Source organism: Oncorhynchus masou, chromosome 5 (assembly GCF_036934945.1).
Source record: "Oncorhynchus masou masou isolate Uvic2021 chromosome 5, UVic_Omas_1.1, whole genome shotgun sequence".
Classification (NCBI taxonomy): domain Eukaryota; kingdom Metazoa; phylum Chordata; class Actinopteri; order Salmoniformes; family Salmonidae; genus Oncorhynchus; species Oncorhynchus masou.
In genome coordinates this window covers 52,242,571-52,253,743 of record NC_088216.1, presented here as the reverse complement: position 1 = coordinate 52,253,743, position 11,173 = coordinate 52,242,571, and positions in this window count along the sequence as shown.

The following is an 11,173-nucleotide window of genomic DNA, read 5'->3' as shown; positions in this document are numbered from 1 at the left end:
AAACAGGTTTATATATTTTTTTACGCATTTATTAAAAATAAATAACATAAATAGCTTATTTTACAGACCCTTTGCTATGAGACTCAAAATTGAGCTCAGGTGCATCCTGTTTCCATTGATTATCCTTGAGATGTTTCTACAACTTGATTGCAGTCCACCTCTGGTAAATTCAATTGATTGGACATGATTTGGAAAGGCACACCTGTCTATATAAGGTCCCACAGTTGACAGTGCACGTCTGAGAAAAAACCAAGGTCGAAGGAATTGTCCATAGAGCTCCAAGACAGGATTGTGTTGAGGCACAGATCTGGGGATGCGTACCAACAAATGTCTACAGCATTGAAGGTCTCCAAGAACACAGTGGTCAGCCACCAAGACTCTTCCAAGAGCTGGCCGCCCAGCCAAACTGAACGATTGGGGGAGAAGAACCTCGGTCAGGAAGGTGACCAAGAACATGATGGTCACTCTGACAGAGCTCTAGAGTTGCTCTGTGGAGATGCGAGAACCTTCCAGAAGGACAACTATCTCTGCAGCACTCCACCAATCAGGCCTTTATAGTAGAGTGGCCAGGTGGAAGCCACGCCTCAGTAAAAGCAGAGCCGGACCTGACCTCTCTGGGGCCCTAAGCAAAATTCTGCTAATGGGCCCTCCTACCTGACCCCTGAGCCATGTAAACCATTTGCCATACAGTCACACCTGACACCTGTTGAAGGAATTCTAAATTCCTCTGTTTTATTTCCCAATCAAAATTAAACACTCTGTCAATGCATTTAAGGGTTTTGTAAGACCCTTATCTTATAAGAATGGACAGAGCCCCGGTCTTACAAGTCAGGTAACAACGTTTAATTCAAGAGAGTACTGCCTTCATACACATTTTACCACAGGTTATAAACTGAAAATGATGTCAGCGTTTTCTAAATGTTCTATCTCTTCTTGACACTGGTAGAGAGGCCCTATAGTTCTCGAGCCTTCCCTCCTCGCCTAAAGTCAAGGTCAGTCAGTGTAGATAAGCATTCTAGACAGTCTGGAGATAGTTCATTCATTTGTATCAAAGCATTGTTCTAAACTCCTGACTATATTATATACAATTGGGAATGGGATCAATAGAGAAAATTCATACATGTACAGTACATAATAGCATTTGGACTAGTCAGTCCTGATTGAAATGTATACATAATTAGTCATCATTGATAAAAAATTCCCTTAACAACACCCCAGTGCTCCCACTACAATCCTCCCTCCTTTAAAACAGTTTGCTCCATCTGTCGGTCTAAGAATAAGTAGACCTATACCGAACGAGGTATAAACAAAAAAGATTTATTGAATATAATATTTTCTATAGAATCTTAAGATAAGTTAATATTAACATAAATAAGAAATTGTAGAAAATATCAAATGTAGAAAATAATAAAATATAACACTGCGCTTTGGCTCTGCTGCCTGGTAATTATTCCAGTCTTCACAATATTATACAATTAGCTTTGTCTATACAATGTAAACATAACCCTGTTGGCTATGGATGCATCTATATGTCTCAAAATAGTAAAATACAACCTATACATCTGTGTGATTAACTTTGGTTCCCTCTACAGCCTGGGCATTTTCAGCTCCAGTCTATCTGGACTGTCTGGAAGAAGTTGAGAAAGTATGTCACATAGTTAAGCAGTCATTTACACAAATGGAAGAGGTTGAGAAAGTATGTCACATAGTTAAGCAGTCATTTACACAAATGGAAGAGGTTGAGAAAGTATGTCACATAGTTAAGCAGTCATTTACACAAATGGAAGAGGTTGAGAAAGTATGTCACATAATTAAGCAGTCATTTACACAAATGCACTTCTGCCATACAATCTTAAATGTTACTAAGTGTGTAAACATTTGAATGTTTGAATTAAAATCTTACCATCAAAATATTCCTCTTCTGCACTTTATTGAGGCAAAATCATCAATGATGTCATCATAGAACATGTGTTTCCCCACGTCATGATTTATGCTCATGATGGCCAGACCACTCATGCGTTCCTGTAACATGGAAGACCTCCGGTAGCTTTTGATGAGCTTTCATATTGAAAAGCTCCTCTCTGCTGATGCTACTGTTACTGGTAGGGTGACTGCAATTCTTAGGGCCGTCCAAAGGTTAGACTAGAGTTCCTCCAGGGTTTTTCTCACAGAGAAAGGAAAGCAGCTCAAAGGCAGTCATCTTATCTGATGGCAGATCTGGTCCATTCTGAATCTCGTGTGCCAGATCCATTCCACTGAGGTCACAGTCATCTCTGAAGGTTAGAGTGTTCTCAGCTTCCATGCAGTGAGCCTTTAAAGATTCACTGGACATCTGAGAGGCAGTGCTGAAGGTCACCTAGTTGAGTGTTTCAAATCTCTCATCCATGGATGGCACAGCAGAGTCGACCACAATGTTGAAGTAGTTGACTTCAAGGTTTTTCGGTGCATCAGTCACTGGTTCATCAGAAGCCTCATAGCTGAAATGCCTATTGCTGTTTTTCAGGATCTTCTCTATCAGAACAGCCTCCACATTCATTTCTTCACAAATGCTTTTGGCTGTTGTCTGGGCCTCAGAGAATCCAGTTTCCCGGTATGTAGTGAGGGAGGCCTTTGCATTTGAGATCAAATTCACTGCGATATCCAACTGCATTGGGGTGGATTGGAGGAGCTTGTTCATCTTGTTTGTCATTGTCAGTATCTCACACCATACGACACAGCAAATCAAGAAGCAGTAGGACCCAACTTCCTCTGCAAATGCTTGTGCCTCCACATTGGCCACAGGATCGTTGATTGTCTGTCTGGCTTCCAGTTATGCCTCCTGAACCTCAGAAGCCTGATACCTGATTATATGAACACTTTGGAGCCTACACTCCTATCTTGTGTCACTCCATGACTTCATAGTTATGTTCACGTGTTTCTTTAAAACACTCCATCTTTGTGTGCCAGCTGAAAAGAAGACTGGGGGCCAATCTGCTGGGTCATTTGGTGGAGCAGCAACTGTTCTATTAGGGCCTGCGCTGCTTGTATCTGATGCTGGCTGTACACCTCTGGTTGTGCTAGTACTGGCTGAGGCTGCCTGTACTTCACCTGGGTCTGTGTTTGTACTTGCTGAAGACGGTTGTACTGGGTCTGTGTTAGTACTTGCTGAAGACTGTTTTACTGGGTCTGTGTTAATACTTGCTGAAGACGGTTGTACTGGGTCTGTGTTAGTACTTGCTGAAGACGGCTGTACTGGGTCTGTGTTAGTACTTGCTGAAGACTGTTTTACTGGGTCTGTGTTAGTACTTGCTGAAGACGGTTGTACTGGGTCTGTGTTAGTACTTGCTGAAGACGGCTGTACTGGGTCTGTGTTAATACTTGCTGAAACTGCCAGTACTGGGTCTGTGTTAGTATTTGCTGAGGCTGGATGTGGATCAACTGAGTCTGTGCTTGTATTGGCTGATGATCTCCTCTACTGACAAACTTAAGCATAGCACCTGTAAATTATAGATAACAATACTATTATTAATTTTATCAACTGCATCTGGCCCATTCAGACTGGCTCCCCCAGATTTTATTTTATACATTTTAAAATATAAAATACTATTTATACTATGGCTTGGCTGAATACTTGATGGTTATTTTTTACTGAGAGCTGGACATCCATATTGCCCAGTATGCCCAGGTAATAAACATTTTAAATTCAACATATAAATCAATAGTCAGTGTTAATCCTTTGCTTTCCATCTTGCATTAGTCCAGAGTTGTAACTAAACCTTGACTGAGAGACTTGATAATCATTGTCTTGTTTTAAAATGATGTGCGCCAATGGGGAGTGTCATCACACCCATATATCGTCTGGACTGGTCCCCACAGAGGTTGCTGCTGGAAAGTGCAAGTTTCATTTCGTGCACGCGCATTTGAACGCATGTTCACGCTCGACGCGGTTATCTTTTTCGAGTTGCAGTTTATAAACACTGTTGCCCGTTGGCGTTTATCAAACGTAATAAATAGTTGTATTTCACTCTCACTTTTGTCATGCACAAAGTCACAGAACACAGTCCTGGAAGTGGCTGGCAAGCAAGCAAGACACAGACAGACCAAGAGATGCACTGCCCAGCTAGGTTAGCCAAAAGGCACCTAAAGACTCTCTGAACATGAGAAACAAGATTCTATTGTCTGAGGAAACCAAGATCAAACTTTTTGGCTTGAATCCTAAGTGTCACATCTGGAGTAAACCTTGCATCATCCCGATGGTGAAGCATGGTGATGGCAGCATAATGCTGTGGGGATGTTTTTCAGTGGCAGGGACTGGGAGACTAGTCAGGATCGAGGCAAAGATGAACGGAGCAAAGTACAGAGAGATCCTTGGTGTAAACCTGCTCCAGAGTGCTCAGGACCTCAGACTGGGGCAAAGGTTCACCTTCCAAAAGGACAATGACCCTAAGCACACAGCCAAGACAATGCAGGAGTGGCTTAGGGACAAGTCTCTGAATGTCCCTGAGTGGCCCAGCCAGAACCCAATTGAACATCTCTGGAGAGACCTGAAAATAGCTGTGCAGTGACGCCCCCCATCCAACCTGACAGAGCTTGAGAGGATCAGCAGACAAGAATGTGAGAAACTCCCCAAATACAGGTGTGCCAAGCTTGTAGCGTCATACCCAAGAAGACTCAGGCTTAATCACTGTCAAAGGGGCTTCAACAAAGTACTGAGTAAAGGGTCTGAATAGTTATGTAAATAGAATATTTCAGGGTTTAAAAAAATATGAATTAGCAAAAATGTTTTGCTTTGTCATTATGGGGTATTGTGTGTATATTGATGAGGGGGGAAAAACAATTTTAGAATAAGGCTGTAACATAACAAAGTGTTGTAAAAGTCAATGGGTCTGAATACTTTCAGAAAGCGCTATATAAGCAAGCTGTATGTCAGAATGAAGACAGGAGGAGAAATGGAAGTGAGGTGCCTTTGGGTGAAAACAGAGTTGGGTGAAGGTCACCAGAAATGGTCTTGTGATAATTGTTTGTGTTTCTGTTGGTCAGAGGGAGCATGCGCTCAGCCTCAAACAAATGGGGACAAGAGATGTGAATTGTTTTTCTCTCGAGAAAGGGGTGCCATAGAAAGGAGTGATTACTGGGGTAGTTGTAAATGTGAAAGTTGACCAACTGAAGGGGAAGATTCCCGTGATGCTCGTCGTTTGGTGCGACACAGACACAGAGGCGTGAGTGGTGAAACAGAAGAGTCTTTGTCTGTTTTTTTGTTTGTTTTGATTTTGAGTCTTTGCCCGACAAAGTGATGTTAGTATATATAAGTTATCCCGTATAAGCTTTTGTGCCGAATAATATATCCCATATCCCATACATTATGATGTTACAGGTGTCAAGCTTATGGGCGTGTGGCAGAAGTGTGTATATAGTGTGTATATAACAATGCGTGAGTGCATAGTTGGATGGTGAGCCGTGCATTGCATGACGTTTAATTTTGTGCTGTTCCTATCAGGTACATTGTTAAAGATATTATATTGTATATTGTAATTGTATTATTTTGTTAACTACATGCCCAGTGAACAAGCACCAAACCAGTGTGCGTGAGTGCAGAGTTGGATGGTGAGCCGTGCATTGCATGACGTGGAATTTTGTGCTGTTCCTACCAGAGTAAAGCTCCGTGACTGGTGCTACAAGTTGGAGTTCGTGTCGATGATTGATTGTACACAATGCAAGCAGAGTACTGTTACATGCAGGAGGGAGGTTCCTAGGTGTGAGAAGTGTGCAGAAGGGCATGAGACAAAGGAATGTGTAGCATTGAGGGAAGAAGCACTATGTATTAATTGTAGCGGTGCCCATGGGGCTGGGGATCAGAAATGTCTGGTGCGAGAGAGGCAGGTTGAGGTTACCAGGGTTAGAGTAGTGCAGAAGTTGTCATATGCTGAGGCAGTGAGGAAAGTAGAGGAAGATGGGTCAAGGTGGAGGTATCCTGAGAGGAGTGGTGTGAGTAGTAGAACTGTACCAGTACAGAGGGATAGGCCAACAAGGGATATGTTTCAGTAAGATTGGATTTTTCGCGTTTATAGAAATGGTTATCAACTGTACAGCAGGGACGTAAGTCACAGTCAATTGAGGTTATGTTGGCAGCTGCAGAGTAGTATTTGAGTGTACGAGACTTGACGTCAGAGGAGTTACAGGGTGTGTTGAGTGGTGGTGTCCCGTCCTTTCAGGCTGTTGGCCTGAGGTAGGTCTAGATAGATTGAAATAGTGGAGTAGGGTGGTGGGTTTTTAATGAGTGTAGGGTTAGATGGTAGAGTATTTGAGGGCTGACTGCTCCTGGAGAAGATAGGGCGTGTTATGTGTTGTTTAAGCACGCACTGAACAGTGTGTTGGAAGCCGTGTTAGGGTTGTATAATAAGGTGTGGAGGACTGGGGTGATACCTGCCGGGTGGAAACGTGCGGTGTTGTTGCCATTTGTGAAACCTAGGCCTATCGCGCTGACTTCCAACGTGTAAGTTGATGGAAAAGATGGTAGTGAGTAGGATGATGTATTTTGTGGAAGTTAGGGGTTTGATGAGTGTAGCACAGAGTGGTTTCAGGAGAGGGCGGTCTGCCACGGATGCCCTGGTGACAGTTAGTACGGAGATAGCCAAGGGCCTGTCAATAAAAGAGGTGATGAGTGTTGTGTATTTTGACATTGAGAAAGCTTATGATACCATGTGAAGGGAAGGGTTTTTGATAAAATCAAATCAAATTTTTTTGGTCACATACACATATTCAGCAGATGTTATTTAAAAAATATTTATATTTCACCTTTATTTAACCAGGTAGGCTAGTTGAGAACAAGTTCTCATTTACAACTGCGACCTGACCAAGATAAAGCAAAGCAGTGCGACACAAACAACAACAGAGTTACACATGGAATAAACAAACATACAGTCAATAACACAATAGAAAAAAAGTATATATACAGTGTGTGCAAATGAGGTAAGCTAAGGGAGGTAAGGCAATAAATAGGCCATTTTTATTGCTGGTGTAGTGAACTGGTTAGTGTCTTCACTGACATTTTCAACTTCTCCCTGACCGAGTCTATAATGCCTACAGTACCAGTCAAAGTTTGGACACCCCTACTCATTCCAGGGTTCTTCTTTATTTTTTACTATTTTCTACATTGTAGAATAATAGTGAAAACATCAAAACTATGAAATAACATATATGGAATCATGTAGTAACCAAAAAAGTGTTAAACAAATCTAAATATATTTTATATTCTTCAAAGTAGCCACCCTTTGCTTTGATGACAGCTTTGCACACTCTTGGCATTCTCTCAACCAGATTCATGAGGTAGTCACCTGGAATGCATTTCAATTAACAGGTGTGAATTGTGTCATGAATTGACGTTCATTCATCTGATGACTGTTATTTATTTCACCCACTAACTATGTTCAATTGTTACCCGATTAAATTAATAATGAACAAATAACTCAGTAGGATTTGGGGCACCACAGAATAAGTTGTTTAAAGAGTTACCATCTCCCGAATGAAACTCTATAAGGTCTTTACCTAAAACATCCATAAAAAATCAACATATTAAGCATAACCTCTTATCATATCATCATTCTGAACAGTCGTAACCTTATTGGATCTGCAAAAACCCCAGCCTTGCTCATGATTCAGTACTACACAAATTAGTTGAATTATTTATTTACTAGCTAACTAAATAATAACACAGAATAAACATACACCCTTTACATGAGACAAAGGTCCCTAGTGAACTGACAAAATATGACTGCTTGTTTACCAAAAGAGGGAGGGGTAGAGAGAAAGGGAAAGGGAGACAACACTTGGATACACTTGGAAACTACTCTCACATAATCCCAATACTTGGCACATGAACCACCGCCCATTTAGAGTAAGAAATCATGAATGTATTGACGTGTGAATTGCCTTCATTAATTGTTTATCCCTGTCGGAACCAAGCCTCCTTGGAAAAGGGTTTGGTTGGGTCTCCTCATGTGTAAGGCTCTGATTGTTCACAAGAGGTCTCAATGTCCTTCTTCTTAGTTGTCTGGTCTCCATTGGGTGTTCATTCCTCAGAACAGATACTTAGCTGTACCAGTGATTGTCTGAGAGGGGAGTTCTCCTCTCTACACCTCGGGTAGATAGTCAAAGTTCCAAACCACTTTACGCGCGCAGCTGCAGACTGCCGATGTCCTGGTCTGGTAGGTGAGTTAATTTTCTTCACCTCGTGTTGAGGTTCAAAGTTACAACCATTTCAGATGTGTAGCGACCGCTCCACGCTTTTCTGGTCTCATGTTAATTTCGTTACCAAGGCTTTTTATGCACTCTGGGCAAAGGGGAAGGCTCCATCCATCTGAAAAGCTCTCCAACCTCACTCAGAGCATGGCTACTTATTTATGCAGCCTCTTATACCTCCTAAAATCACATTCCTGTTAACAAAAATACATTAATACATTTTTCATATTATATGCACAACATATTGGATGGAAACTTGACAGATAGGAGGGATATACTTTCCAAGTTACAGTTTTTCATCCATACAGTTTTTAATGACATCCCAAAATGAAAACCAATATTACATTTGTTTTCCATAGTTCCCTCTGACCATTTCCCATATTGTTCCGGTATTCAATTTTTGGATGTTAGAGTTTCGGGTGGCAAAAGTATCTGGAGACATAGGACATTCCTTTAGTTGATCCTAAAGGGGGAGAAAGAGCCACCCCTTCTCCTTAATTTACGACAGGGTGTAGAGGTATCAACACCCCCACACAAGTTCCCTCCTCCCCTCTGTGGGCATCTGTGGGGGATGTTGTTATTGTCAACCATTGCCAAGCTGATATGACTCATGGTGATCCTCACAGGACAGTCATGACGCTTGTTAAAAGTTTGTGGAACTTTCTTTCCTTCTTAATGCGTTTCATCCTATCAGTTGTGTTGTGACAAGATAGGGGTGGTATACAGAAGATAGCCATATTTGGTAAAAGACCAAATCCAGATTATGGTAAAAACAGCTGAAATAAGCAAAGACATGAAGGTCAGTCAATGCGGAACATTTCAATAACTTTGAAAGTTTCTTCAAGTGCAGTCGCAAAAACCATCCAGCGCTATGATGAAACTGGCTCTCATGAGGACCGACACAGGAAAGGAAGACCCAGAGTTACTTCTGCTGTAGAGGATAAGTTTATTAGAGTTACCAGGCTCATAAATTGCAGCCCAAATAAATGCTTCACAGAGTTCAAGTAACAGACATATCTCAACATCAACTGTTCAGAGGGGACCATGTGAATCAGGCCTTTGTTGTCTAATTGCTGCAAAGAAACCACTACTAAAGGACACTAATAATAAGAAGAGACTTGCTTGGACCAAGAAACACGGGGAATGGACATTACACCGGTGGAAATCTGTTCTTTGGTCTGATCAGTCCAAATTTGAGATTTTTGGTCCCAACCGCTGTGTCTTTGTGAGATGCAGAGTAGGTGAACGGATGATCACTGCATGTGTGGTTCCCAACATGAAGCATGGAGGAGGAGGTGTGATGGTGTGGGGGTACTTTGCTGGTGACACTGTCAGTGATGTATTTAGAATTCAAGGCACACTTAACCAGCATAGTTACCACAGCATTGGGCAGCGATATGCCATCCTATCTGGTCTGCGCTTAGTGAGACAATCATTTGTTCTTCAACAGGACAATGACCCAACACACCTCCAGGCTGTGTAATGGCTTTTTGACCAAGAAGGGGTGATGGAATGCTGTATCAGTTGACCTGGCCTCCACAATCATACAACCTCAGACCAATTGAGATGGTTTGGGATGAATTGGACCGCATAGTGAAAGAAAAGCTGCCAACTAGTGCTCAGAATACATGGGAACTCCTTCAAGACTGTTGGAAAAGCATTCAAGGTGAAGCTGGTTGAGAGAATGCCAAGAGTGTGCAAAGCTGTCATCAAGGCAAAGGCTGGCTACTTTGAAGAATCTAAAATCTGAAATATATTTTTTGGTTACTACATGATTCCATATGTGTTATTTCATAGTTTTGATGTCTTCACTATTATTCTGCAAATGTAGAAAATAGTAAAAATAAAGAAAATCTCTTAAATGAGTAGGTATGTCCAAACTTTTGACTGTTACTGTACATGTTTCAAGCAGACCACCATAGTCCCTGTGCTCAAGAAAGTGAAGGCAACCTGCCTTAATGACTACCGCACCATAGCACTCACGTTGGTAGCCATGAAGTGCTTTGAAAGGCTGGTCATGGCTCACAGGAATACGAGCCTTAGATCATTAATATGGTCGAATCCGGAAACTATCATTTAGAAAACAAAATGTTTATTATTTCAGTGAAATACGGAACCGTTCCGTACTTTATCTAACAGATGGCATCCCTAAGTCTAAATATTTCTGTTACATTGCACAACCTTCAATGTCATGTCATAATTACGTAAAATTCTGGCAAATTATTTCACAATGAGCCAGGCAGCCCAAACTGTTGCATATACCCTGACTCTGCGTGCAATGAACGCAAGAGAAGAGACACAATTTCACCTGGTTAGTATTGCCTGCTAACCTTTCTTTTAGCTAAATATGCAGGTTTAAAAATATATACTTCTGTGTATTGATTTTAAGAAAGTCATTGATGTTTATGGTTAGGGACACGTTGAAGCAACGACAGTCCATTGTCGCGAATGCGCACCGCATCGATTATATGCAATGCAGGACACGCTAGATAAACTAGTAATATCATCAATCATGTGTAGTTATAACTAGTGATTATGATTGATTGATTGTTTTTTATAAGATAAGTTTAATGCTAGCTAGCAACTTACCTTGGCTTCTTACTGCGCATAACAAGCAGGCTCCTCGTGAGGCAGGTGGTTAGAGCGTTGGACTAGTTAACCGTAAGGTTGCAAGATTGAATCCCTGAGCTAACAAGATAAAAATCTGCCGTTCTGCCCCTGAACAAGGCAGTTAACCCACCGTTCCTAGGCCGGCATTGAAAATAAGAATGTGTTCTTAACTGACTTGCCTCGTTAAATAAAGTTGTAAAAAAAAGTTGTTTTAAAAAAATAAAGAAATCAGCAAAATCGGCGTCCAAAAATACCGATTTACGATTGTTATGAAAACTTGAAATCGGCCCTGATTAATCGGCCATTGCGATTAATTGGTCGACCTCTACACTCAATTAGTATTTGG